At 41.3% G+C, this 13,448-nt stretch overlaps 1 protein-coding gene across 5 annotated transcripts in view; it reads left to right on the forward strand.

Moving 5' to 3' along the window:
- smad5 (SMAD family member 5) overlaps positions 1–13,448 on the forward strand; it is a 63,258-nt gene that overhangs the window by 135 nt on the left and 49,675 nt on the right. The gene's annotated exons all lie outside the window — the stretch shown is intronic.

Raw genomic sequence — 13,448 nt, forward strand, 5'->3', positions numbered from 1 at the left:
GATGGCGGGTTGTGTGGTGATGGAGGGAGGGAGGTGGGGTGTTTGTGGTGGGTGGCCGGGCGGGGCCGCGGCTCGGTGAAGTTTTCCACTCGAAACTCTCTGCCATGGCGGCGGCCCGGGATCAGAGTGGCAGCGGCCTCCCTCCTTCCACCCCCGCCCTGACCCTCTCCTCGGGGCTGCCTTCCGTCAGGCGGAGGCTGCTCGGGAGCTTTAAACTCGGGCCCAACTCAGGATTGATTTAACTCTGAGTCACACTCTTTCTCCCCACCCCCCCCACCCCAATCCAGTGGCCCCTGTACTGGGGCTAAGATTTACAGAGTGTCCGGCCTGGGCCTGGCTGGGGGTGGGGGGGCGATTCTCTCTCCCCACCCCCTCCCCCGGGCTGCCCCTGCGGGAATGGACAGGGTGAGAAACTACAGGAGGGGCTGTTTTTTCAAAAAAAATCTCCTGCATTTCTTTAATATCAGAGGAGAGGGGAAAATATATTTCAAGTAACTTTTTTTATAACAGAAGGAAAGTTTGTTTTTTGCCGGGGGGAGGAGGGTGTGGGGATTTAAAAGAAAGGGGGAAACTTATCTCAGCCACAGTAGAGGGTATGTTTTATCTTGTTTTTTTTTCCCCCACCGCGCTCTTTGATTCTTCCCTGTGAAGAACAAAAGATGAAAGGTGTCCCGAGCCTGCAGCAGAGCCACAGGAAGGAGAATGTGTGTGTGTGTGTGTGAGAGATCCCGGCCAGAGTGATTTACATTGAAGCTGAGCTGCTGATAGCGGGGGTGGGGTTGTGTATGGGTCTGTGCGTGTGAGGGTGGGATTATGGGGGAGTCGGGTTGTATGTGTGTGTGTGTGTGTGTGTGTGTGTGGGGGGGGGGGGGGAGGGGGGGAAGAAGAGGCAGATGAATGTTGGGGTCTGTTTCCCTCAGTTGCTTGTCTCTGGGGGTATTGAGACCCGAATTGTATATGGGAGCTGGGTGGGGTTGTGTAGTGGGGCTGTGAAAGTGTGGGGTTGTGTATGGGATTTGTGTGGGTCTGGGTGGGGTTATGTATGGGAGCGGGGAGAGGCAGATGAATGTCGCGGTCTATTCCCCACAGTTGCTTGTTTCTGGGGTGTTGAGAGAGACCCAAATTACATATGGGGGCTTTGTGGGAGTGAGGTTGTGTAGTGAGGCTGGGAGGGGTTGTGTATAGGATTTGTATGGGGCTGGGTGGGGTTATGTGTGGGAGCTGCGTGAGGGTGGGGTTGTGGGTGGGTGGGGAAGGGGCAGATGAATGTCGAGGTCTATTCCCCTCAGTTGCTTGCCTCTGGGGTGTTGAGAGAGACCCAGATTGTGCCCACCCCCTTCAACATCTGCGAGGAGCCCCGTCCGAGCCGAAGATTTAGATTTAATCAGCGATTACTGTGATTTGATTTACACACTCAGATATAAAGCGGATGTACGGCGACCTTTTTCAGGGCGTGTTCATATTCTTCTTGAAAACAGTTTTGCGATGGAATGTGTTCCGTGCTTTTTGTTTCAAAGGCGGTATATAATTTGTGAAGGGCCAACATTTAACGCATATGTACCCCGTTTTTTCATCGCGTGGGTTTATGGAAAAGTACAGACATCTATATGTTTTTGGTTAATTCCTTAAAACTTAACACCTCTGGCAAAAGATAAGATCATGTAATCGTTCTAAATGCTGATTATAAGTAAGTTACACTGCAGGCTAATGTTACAACGCTGAATTTTACGTCTCGAAATAAGCTACAGCAAATTGAAGATATGTATATATTTAGGTATTGCTGCATAGCTGGTAACTGTGGGTACTAGAAATTGTGTAAAAGTTACTTTCCCGCTGGAAGGATTGTATTGGGTACAACTGGAATTTAAAATATCAATAAGAAAATGTAATTCTAACGTTTGGGGGAGTAGAAAAATTAAGGTCTAATGACAAGTCACAACGTATTGTCACAATGCATACATAATCTGAGTCTAGCTAATTATATTGCACTCATGCATTCTAGAATTTTTTATCAGTACGTTTAGTATTTTAAATAGTTATCTGGTTGTTTTCCTTTATGAACTGTCATAAAAATAATCATAGTACATATGAATTCTAGGTTGCTTTTGATGCCCTTGCATTTTGTTTTTTAAGTAATTGTACATTTGCTGAAGATAATTTTCAGAAGTAATTGTAATGTCCAAATTGCATTTTAGTTGCCAATAAGGTTTTGTGACTGATTCCTGGGATTGCAGGATTATTGTATGAGGAGAGATTGGGTCAACTGGGCCTGTGCTCGCTGGAATTTAGGAGAATGAGAGGAATCTAATTGAAACACACTTCTGAAAGGGCTGGACAGACTGGATGCTGGGGTATTGTTTTCTCTGATGGAGATAAGTGGTAGTCAGGAATAAGGGGGGGTCACAGTCTCAGGATAAGGGGGTAGGCCATTTAGGGTGGAGATGAGGAGAAACTTCACTTAGAGCATGATGAAATTCTCTACCGCAGGAGGCCAAGTCGCTCAATATATTTAAGAAGGAAATAGATTTCTAGACTCTAAAGGTGTTGAGGATTACAGGAAAGTGCTTGAGTATGGTATTAAGATAGAGGATCAGCCAAATGGCAGAGCAGGTTCGAAGGGTCAGATAATCTACTCCTTCTCATATATTTTTTATGTTTCTATGATTTTTAAGCTTACATTAATTAAATGGAGCAGTGAGTCTAAGTTCTAATGCCTAAACCTAGAACACGGGAATACACAAACCACACGAGCAGGGATAATTATGAACCCAAAAGGTCAACTACCCAGAACATGGAGATCTAAAACCACAATGAACGATAAATAAATTAACAGAAACCAATAACACATCCAAGCAAACACCACTGAAAGGAGTAAGGGAACATAACGTAACTGGGAAATCATAATAAACACTAGTTACATGCTACTGTTAAAGAATCCCTGGGCCTGCCGTGGACACTGTTAAAGAATCCCTGGGCCTGCCATGTCGATCATTAAAAAAGAAAGAAAGGTCCATTATCGACTCACTGCCCCACCATGTCATAAACACTGGCAAGGGCCAACCCACGTCAAAAAAACCTCCCAAGCAGACCCAGAGAGGAATCAAATATCTCCAAACGACCCCCCCATTCAGTCTTTGCTTTAAACAAAACCCTCCAAAAACAGATGCCACTAAGGGGGCCAGTAGGGCAGGAGAAGGAGGATACAAGGGAACCTCACTAGGAGGAGGAGCTATGGAATGACGAGGTGGCATATACGACCAATCCTGAGGACACAAGGCAAACAGACAAGGGAGAACAAGAAAGGAATGGCCGGGGGAAAAAAGGGGAAGTAGACAACAGAGAAGACAGCATTGTGAGAAGACAGGCATGTAAACCAGATATGTGAAATCATTCATTTGTGGACGATATGGTGGCACAGTGGTTAGCACTGCTGCCTCACAAGGATCTGTGTTGGGTCCCTACTTGTGCAGGTCCTGCACGTTCCTCTGCTCCCGTGTCTGCGTGGGTTTCCTCTAGGTGCTCTGGTTTCCTCCCACAATCCAAAGATGTGCTAGTTAGGCTGGCCATGCGAAATTCTCCCTCAGTGTACCCTTCCACAGTAGCTTGTTACAGTATCAATGTAAGCCTGGGACAGTAACATATCAATAAATAATTTGTCAGAGGTAATTTTTGTACTGCCAACAAAAGTCTGACTTCATGCCAAACCCATAAACCATCCACATAAATAACGATATTCTTACACCCCCTTGCTCTGCCAACTAGTGCCTCCACACCAGCCTGGTACATATTGCCCTAATCCATACCATGCCATCCTGCCCATCACAACACGAAACATCCACAAACAAAAAGTCAGTCCATCCCACCAACTCCGGTTGCCCTTTTTCCCCCTGCCCACCCCAAATCTCCCCAGCCAGGAAATCCAAAATACTCTCCAACACGCATGCTTCCTTGACATCCACTACCAACCCCCCGAAACACAAAAAAACCCTCAATCTAATAGGACACCACCCACACACACACACACCCTCCCCGCCCCGGCAAACATATAGCACCTCAGCAGCCACCTCTCCCCAACCACCTAAAATACGACACAAACATGCACCCACTATCAGCTTCCTGCAGGATTCCCGAGTAACACCCTGTTTCTCCACCACCTCCCCCCAGCCCCCCTCCATCCTTCCCACACATACATACACAGACACACAAACATACCCCTATCCACCACCCCCCACAAGGGGAAAAAGACTGACAGGAGTATTAATACATAAAAGGCAAAGGCCAGGAGAGAAGAAGACAATAAGCCACAAAATAAGGGTAAGGCATCACAGGACAACAAGGGTTGGATGTGGGCCAAAAAGAAACGAGGCAGAGCATGAAGGAAAGGGCAACTGTCCTCTCTCTGTCTGACCCCACAAACCAAATAACTATGTAATCAAGCAGATTAAATCTACCTTTCTGTTGCATTTTCCTCTTCTGCCATGCATTCCATGTCACATATGAAAATTTCCTCCTTGCCCATGTATTTTATTTTCTTCTGTTTCTAAAGTCCAGTAGGGTCACTTGTTTCTTCACCTGTAGATCAGCGTGTAGACCCTCTCTTCCATCTCTCATCCTCTGGTGCTTGTTCTGCACTGTGATCGGTTGCTTGAGTTTCTCAGTGCTTATTAAATATGGTTTGCATATTCCTCCTGCTGTGATCATTATCCTCCTTTTGTCTTTTCTTCCTTGTCAATCACCACTTCCCTTTTTGCCTTTACTTATTTACTTAATTCCTGAGTGACCATTTCTTTCCCCTACTTATTTTTTATTCTATCTGACTTGATGTACCATGTATTCTGCACATGCTCATTGTGTGTGTTTTCTCTCTACACTGGATTTTTCTCTCTGTTCCAGAATCCCTATAGTGCAGATGGAGGCCATTCAGCCCATCAAGTCTGCACCGACTCTCCCAAAAAGCATCTTACCCAAGCCCTATCCCTGTAACCCCATGTATTTACCCTGCTAATTCCCCTTACTTAATCATCTTGGGGACAATTTAGCATGGCCAGTCCACCTAATTTACACATCTTTGGACTGTGAGTGGAAACAGGAGCACTAGCAGGAAACCCATGCTGACACTGGGAAAGCATGCAAACTCAACTCACAGTTACCCAAGACTGGAATCGAATCCAAGTCCCTGGTGCTGAGAGGCAGTAGTGCTAACCACTGTGCCACCTGCTGCCCCAATATTTGGGGCAGTGGAACTGATCCACTTCAGATCAGCCATGATCTTATTGAATGGTGGGGCAGGCTCGAGGGGCTAGATGCCTACTCCTGCTCCTATTTCTTATGTTCTTATTTAGTGGCAGAGGTAGTTATATTGATGTACTATATAATTTATGCAGTCAGTTTAAAGCTTTTTTATTCTTTCGTGAGGTAAAGGAGTCACAGGCAAGGCAGCTTTTGCTGCCCTTGAGAAGGTGGTGGTAGCCACTGCTTGAATCTGTGCAGTCTGTTTGTATAGGTGTACTCAGTGATGTTAGGAAGGAACTTAAGACTTTGATCCAGCAGCAGGGAAAGAATTTTGATAAAGTTCCAAGTCAGGATGGTGTGAGGTTTGGAGAGGAACTTGCAGATGACAGTGTTCTTGTACAGCTGCTGCCCTTGTCCTTCTAGGTGGTAAAGTTTATAAAGGTAGAGATTGCAGGTTTGGAAAATGCTGTTGAAGGAACCTTAATGAGTTGCTGCAGTGCATCTTGTAAATGGTACACAGTCAATGTTGGGTTGTCGGTTGCTTTGTCTTGGACTGAGTTGCTTTGTCTTGGACGGGGTTGCGCTTCTTGTTGGGGTCGCACTCATCCAGGCAAGTGTAGATTATTCCATCGCATTCCTGACTTGTGCATAGAGATGTTGGGGAGGCTTTGGGCTATCAGTAAGCCCATTGTTTGCCTTTGTATTTCAACCTCTGACCTGAGCAATTTATTGCTGTGTAAGTGTCACTTGATAGCATTATCACCAGTACCTCCTATCACTTTGTGTAGTTTATTGGTGCTTTTGTTAATGGGTACTTTAATAATATAGTTGCTGTGTTAGACTGACAAACAGCAGTTAGGTACATTAATAATGTTGGCATTGCACTGGTTCTTCAGGGAAAACTGAATTCTGTGCTTACAGTGAAGGGTGTTTAGGCATTCTCCCACTGGCACTTAAATTCTGCTTAATTTTAAAAGTGCCAAAAAGACCATTATTTTAGTAAATGGATTAGAATGAAACCCAAGTATCCAGCTGGTTTATCAGCTGCCTGGGAAATCTTTAAAATGCATCTTTTGTACCAGCTGGGAATTTGTAATATTTTTGTTTTAGTTCTGTTGAGATGACTTCGTAATAGCCAAGTTAGATCACATGATTTGTGTTGTCATGAAGTCAAAGCTGCTTTTAATGCAGATTATGTAGTGTGTGACATGTAATTAGTAATAGTCAAACCACTTTTGGAATATTTAAATTTTTTATGTGGTAGGTATAATAATGTAAAATTAAGATGCAAAGACATGAAGTAGAGCTGAAATTATGAAAAAAGTAGTTGATCCTTTTGTGTGAAATGAATCATTTTAGATAACTGAATTTTATAAAGCTAAAAAAGGCAAGGAACATTGAGTTTCAGTAATCAATTTTCAACAAACGTGCTTTCTACGAAAGTTGAAAATACGTGTTAGTGTTTATGACGAGCAGTAGTGTGCGACCATGCAAGTTTTAAAATAAATTTAACTTTTAAGTAGTTTAAATATCTCTATCCAAACTGTTTAAATTCCGTATCTGTAGAAAGTATATTTGCTCAATACTTTTCAGATTATGATTTGTTGGAAACTACTATATACAGTTTTATATCTTAGATAAATCTACAATATTTCATGTAAATAAATCCAAGCATTGAAAGAGGCAGCCTGGACTAATCAATCCATGTTGGGCATTTGTCCTCTACACAAGCAGATAGATTAAATGCACTTATCTAGTCTTATTCTCATTTGCATTTTACTCCCCTTTTTACTTCATCTGTCTATTCAGTCTAAAATTGAATGTTGCCATAGTTTCTGCCTCAACTTATGGCCCTGGAAGTAAATTTCACAGCCTTATAATTGCATGTGAAGAAATTTGTTTGTCAATGCTGTTAAATAACCTGATATTTTAGTGATCTGCTAGATTAAGTTGATATTCAATATGTGTATAGTGTATTTGAGAATTAATGAATGTTACAGTGCTGAAACAAATGATTTAGGCCATCAAGTCCACACTGTTTTTCTTTGAGCTAAGCAGACATTTGTGGTAAAGAATTTCATTTTGCGACCCACACACATCTCAGTATCAAATATGACACCAGTGTGGCGAACACACTGGCTTAATTTCAGACTGTTGCTAGTGAGAGGGATGTGGCCAATGTTTAGGGAGCAGAGTTTGATTTGATTTGTTATTGTCACGTGTATTGGTATACAGCGAAAAGTATTGTTTCTTGCACTGTACGGACAAAACATAATGTTTGCAGAGTACAAAGGAAAGGAGAGGATGCGGAATATAGTGCTACAGTCATAGCTAGGTTGTAGAGAAAGATTGGGGTGAAGGGAGATAAAAAAAACAATGGCATTAGTCTTCCTGATACTTAATTGAAGGAAATTTCTGCTTGTCAGATAACTTAGCAGCAGTAGAGGATTCCAAAACAGTGATAGTGAGGTAGAGCTGGGATTGACCTGCACATGTGAAAATTAGAGCTGTGCCTTCAAATAATGTTGCTGAAGGCAGGATGTGGATCAGAAGTAGGAGGTGAATGAGGATTAGTTGAATAAGAATTAAATCAGTTGAGAGCAGTCCTATCCAGTTGAATGACAGTGAAGAAGTATTGGAGGAGGTTAGTATGATCAGCTGGTGTCAAAAGATGGCAACAGGTTACGAAGAAAGAAAGATAATTTACCTTTGTCACAGTCATACTGTATGTCATTTGTGACATTCGTTACTGTTGTTGGGCAGAAATTCAGTGGAGAAATTCCAAACTTAAAAGTTGAAAACGTAAACTGAGGTTATCTCTGCATCCCAGGACAACAGCAAATCTATACTGCACCTTTTTCCATTCTTTATGTATTGGGGTGCCCAAAATCCTAATGCAGTAACCTAACAGGAGCCTCACTAACATCCTATACAGTTCATGTTGTCACTTGATTAGAGTTCTGTGCCTTGATGTACAAAAAAAACTAGGAATTCTTTTATGTGGGTTTATCTACCAACACAGGCGTCTTTTGATGTGTATTTTATTGTGCAAGCCAAGGTCATATTGCTTCTTCAGTTTTTTCTCTGTCACTTCCAAACTGCATTGCTTCACAAGCTTTCTGCCTTGAACTGCATCTGCTCCCCCAAACCCTCTTGTCTGCTTATGCTGCAAAGTCCTCCTCCTCGCTGTTCATTTTTCAACACAGATTGCCATTAGTCATTTGGAGATATTGGCAAATTTTGGTATTTCCTTAATCCAGATTATTTGTGTGTATCTACATACATTAAGATATAGTAGAGCAGCCCTGATAGCGGTTTTCTGTCCTTCAACAGTCTCTCTTCCAGCGATTACATGCTTCTTAAATTCCTGTGCAACATCTTGTAATACCTCTTCAAATGTGTTTTAAAATTTGTATAAATCATGTTTTCTTCATTTTTTACAGTAACATTCTTTTAATTCTTGGGTTAGCCAAACATCTACCTTTTTTAGAAATGTATGCTGACCAGTTTTAATTAGCTACTGTTTATATAAATGCTTTATTTGATGGTACAGGCTGTAGTAATTTAACAACTTGAATCCAATCAATAGTTTCGCTGCTGTATTCTTCCTGAATAGGGGATAGTGATACTTGACACTACCCCCCAATCCTCTGGTCTAATTACAGAGCAGTTGTTCGTTTCTCAGCTGTCCTAGGGATCCCTGGATGTAAATCATAAGGTCTGAATGGTTTATCTACCTTCAGTTGGGGTTTATTCTTTAAATTATAAATTATACTTTAAGTAATCTACAATCATTGGTGTTGGTGCCACAATCTGAATATTCGCCTCGTTTGTGAAATGGCAGCAAAACACATATTTAGTATTCTGCTGTTTGGCTAAAAACTTTATGTTGTTACTTTTAATGCTTCTTGACGCCTTTTTCTTTGAAAATGAAAGCATTACTTTTTCAACAAATTTTCTTTCTTGTCCCCTTTGGTCTTTTAAGTGTCAGCTATGGCTCAATGATAGAACTCCTGTCTGAGTCATGCAGGTGTGAATTCAAGCTACACTCCAGAGAATTTTTAACATAATCTAGACTGATGTTTCAATGTGGTCTTTGTGATTTGGCCAATAATTATCCATCAACCAGCACTACTAAAACACACATCTACTTTTTATCTCAATGTTCTTTGTAAGACCTTGCTCTGTGCAAATTGGCTGCTGCATTTGTCCACATAACAGCAGTCGCTATACTTCAAAAACGACAGTGAAGCCTGTCCTGAGGATGTGGAAGATTCTATAGAATGTATTACTCTATGCTGTTGCTTTCCGATGTACCTTCTGCATTTTACAGTATCTAAACATTGAACACATCTGTGCAAAATTCAATCCCGTCGTCCATGGATTACAGCCAACAGTTTAGTTTTTTGTATATTTTGTTTGTATTCTTTTATCTCCTATTTGAATATTCCCAATTTCTTATTCAGCAATCTATTTACTGTTTCTTCTTGCCGTATAATTTTGGGCAATGTGCCTATACCTCCCAATAAATTGTTTTTTTTTGTCTTTTTTTCTTTTCTATTATAATTATATTTTGGTTACTGTTTTCCTATTTTTAGTTTGCGTACTTGTTCAGTGAGTGCTTCCTTCCTTTTTGGAGTAGTAATATGTTAGTTGAGAGACATTCCTGGACACATGGCAAAAAAAAAGCCATAGAAACCAAAATAATTTCTCTATTCTAGTCTATTTTTAGGTAATCCAAGTTGCCTCTGTAACTCAGCTGTTAAAACAAACCTCTAGTTTATTTTTAGATTTTGAATTTGACTTTCTGCTCCTAGGACTATGGTATTCTCACCAATATCCTTGATCCCCGTTACCTCTCAGTTCCAAAGAGATTCTGTTTGGATCCTCCATTGGTTTCCCTTTTTATCACAAATGGCAGTTTGTTGTATATTCTCACATGAATGTGCAGCCCGTTTGCATACCGCATGAGTTTCCAGACTGTGGGGAAGGATACATAGTTTGAATTTGTTGGGACTGTGTGGTGTTTCTAGTTGACTTTTATCCTCAACTGCCTTTATTATTTGCTGTTCAAAGGAAACAACTCTGTTGCTTGAAGTTGCTCCCCAGGTAGTTCTTGTACATTTTTCTCCCAGTTCTTGATAAAACGTGTCACATTTCCTGAGGTTCATTTTCAAGGAGTCCTTGAACCTTAATCTCAGCCTTCTTCGCAAAGTGTCCATAAGTTGAATAATTGACCATCCTAGGAATTCTGTAATCAGTGACTCGTACTACATGTCCACTCCATCTCAACTGAGCTCTGTGATTAGTGCTTCATTCAATTCGCAGTGTTTCTGCTCTTTGAAGCAACATCATGTTGGGCATTTTGTCGTGCCATTTGATGCCCATGATGTTCTAAATGCACCTTATATGATTAACCTTTATTGTCAGTTGTTTTTCATTATTTCTGATATCTTAGTTGAAGATTTCAGTCATCTCACTTTGAGGAACTTGTTTGGATCACTTTTTGAATTCTTATGCTGTAGTGCCCAAATCATCTGGCACAGTTACTTCTTACAAATATTGCCTACAGCTGCCAAGAAATTGTGATGCTCAGGACCAAATTGTTTGCAGTTCTTGCTATACAATAAACAGTATTACAGTGATAAAGTTACTCAGATGTGAGTCTGGAAGGAGTTCCTTAGCCACTGGGAGAAATTTTGAGGACCAAGGTCTTAAATTTGAGATGAAGATTATGGTTTACTCAGCAGCAGTAATCCCTATGCACATTTTTATTTGAGATTTGGACAACCTATACCAGGTACTTCAAAGCATTGGGGAAGTACCACCAGGAGTGCCATTGCAAAATTTTCCAAATCCCATCAGCAAGAAAGGTCATCCAATAGCAATGTTCTTTCCCGAGCTAACCTGTCCAAAATCAAGGTGCGAATTACTCAAAACCAGTTCTGTAGGATAGGACAGCTTGTCGCTAGACTCTTGAAGCAATTGCTGTGTTTGGTTGTGGAAAAAGACTCCCAGAAGAGCAGCAGAAATATTTGTGACTCGCCAAACTGGCAAAGGCTTATTTGGGAAGCCAGTGAACATATTGAGAGACTTCAGGAATGTGCAGAAGCAAAGTTGCGGCATTGGAGCATGCACAAACTTCCAAACAACTCTTATAACACCACCTGCCCCACATGTAACCAAGCATCTGCAGATCATTCATTGGACCTATATGTCATCTTGGATTGGAGAGAAAGAAGACAATGACTTACATGTGAAGATAGCATAATTCCATTAATTTCATCATCCCTATTTCCTTTCCTATTATTTATATTTGACATTTTAATTTCCCTTTTTTGTTTGCTATCTACTGAGCTGTTTCCAGTTCTCTGTGCCCTCCTGGTCTCATTATCCCATGCTTCAAAGTTCCTCACTCATCTGAACCATATCCAAGAGTAATTTTCTTCATGAAATACATTTCCTGATTTTTTTTAACATTTCTAACCTAGGTTCCAATCATCCAACTTTTCTTTCTTGGCCTTCACATTAAAATTTCATCCTAGGTGCCCTCAAATTTCTTCAACATGCAGACCCTCAACACTATTATCAGCAGCAATGATGCAAACTTAATGTGACAAGTTGGCTCATTATGTAATGTAGGGTTGCACTAAATACAACCCTACGTGGTACTTGGACACACAATCAGGGCTGATACTTGTGAAGCAAGAAGCTCCCTGTCTTGGAGAAATCAACTGAGGGAATATTTGCAACCTCAGATAATTGCAAAATATTCCAACTACTATTCAAAGGGAATAGGGAGTTTGCTGGGATAACAAATGATGCACTTCAAATCCTCTGGCCGGGTTATGGATCACTGTTGATCAGATGCTGCAGAAATGTAAATTTGTTTTTTTTGAAATGATATCGAACTTGTATTTTCCCGATCTAGAGTTGCTGCTTTATAACTCGGCTAACTATCTGACATTTAGCACTGGATGTGCAGTAACTTCCTCAATTTCAGTGTAAGCAATCTGAAGCTAATCGATTCAATCCTTGTTGATCTTGTATGTCTCTGATGTTGTTCTCATGAACTGCAATTTTAAAGAAGGGGGAAGCCTAGCAAAAGAGCCAGAAATCTAAGTATGGACTCTGTAGGTATTTGATGCTCTGCATAAAGGCTCATCAAGGTGTTTTTATTTTCCTATGCACAGATAAAGCTTAATTTCCATATCCACCCACTGAAGTTTATTCTCACAAGGTTCCCTACTGTCACCATTGTGCATTGTTTTTATGGTTAAATTAAATAGTGCATTAGTATCAAAACTAAATAAATCATCTTCTTGAGTCCTCCTGACCTTTTTAAAGAAAGCAAAAGTTTCATAGAATTTTCAGGCATGCTGGTTTGCAACTTGGGCTTCTTTATTCTTTTACAGGATGTGGATGTCGCTGGGTAGGCCAACATTTATTGCCTTTCAGAACGTGGTAGTGAGCTGCCTTCTTTAACCACCATGGTCTCTGAAGTGCAAGTACACCCACGGTGCTGTTAGAGAGGGAATTCCAGGATTTTGAATGAGTGACTGTGGTATATTTCCAAGTCAGGATGGTGAGTGACTAGAGGGGAGCCTCCAGATGGTGGTGTTTCCAGGTATTTGATGTTGTTGTCTTTCTAGATGGTTGTGGATTTGAAAGGTGTTGTCTGAAGAACCTTGGGGAGTTCCTGCAGTACATCTTGTAAATGGTACGCGTGGTTGCCACTGTTTGTCAGTGATGGAGGGTTTAAATGTTTCTGGGAGGGGTAGCAACTAACATGGCTTGCATGTGACTTGACATCGTGGGCTGAATTTTACGTTTTTCAGTGGGGTGAGGGAGGCACAACTGAAAGCGAGAGGGGTCTGCTCACTCTCATCCCTGCTATCTCAGCTTATCAAATCAACTATCAGATGGCCAATTAATTGGCTGTTCCTCTGGAAGACAGCCAATTAGCAGTGAGCAGAGGAAGGGGGCTCTATGGTCAATCAGGAATTGTCCTGGGATGTCATTGGCTGAAGGGTTTATGACATTCACAGGGTTTTGGTCATAGCTATAAATTTAAAGGCCTCCTGTGCTCCCAGTTAAAAACATAAGTTAAAAAAAATACAGATGCTGCCATCTTCACCAGCAGAAGCTGCTGCTACATACATCCTAACATTCAAAACGTGCAGTGAGCAATGAAAAATTGCAAACGATTGGGCACT

The sequence above is a fragment of the Carcharhinus amblyrhynchos genome, chromosome 13, assembly GCF_965287045.1.
Source record: "Carcharhinus amblyrhynchos chromosome 13, sCarAmb.v2.hapA, whole genome shotgun sequence".
Classification (NCBI taxonomy): domain Eukaryota; kingdom Metazoa; phylum Chordata; class Chondrichthyes; order Carcharhiniformes; family Carcharhinidae; genus Carcharhinus; species Carcharhinus amblyrhynchos.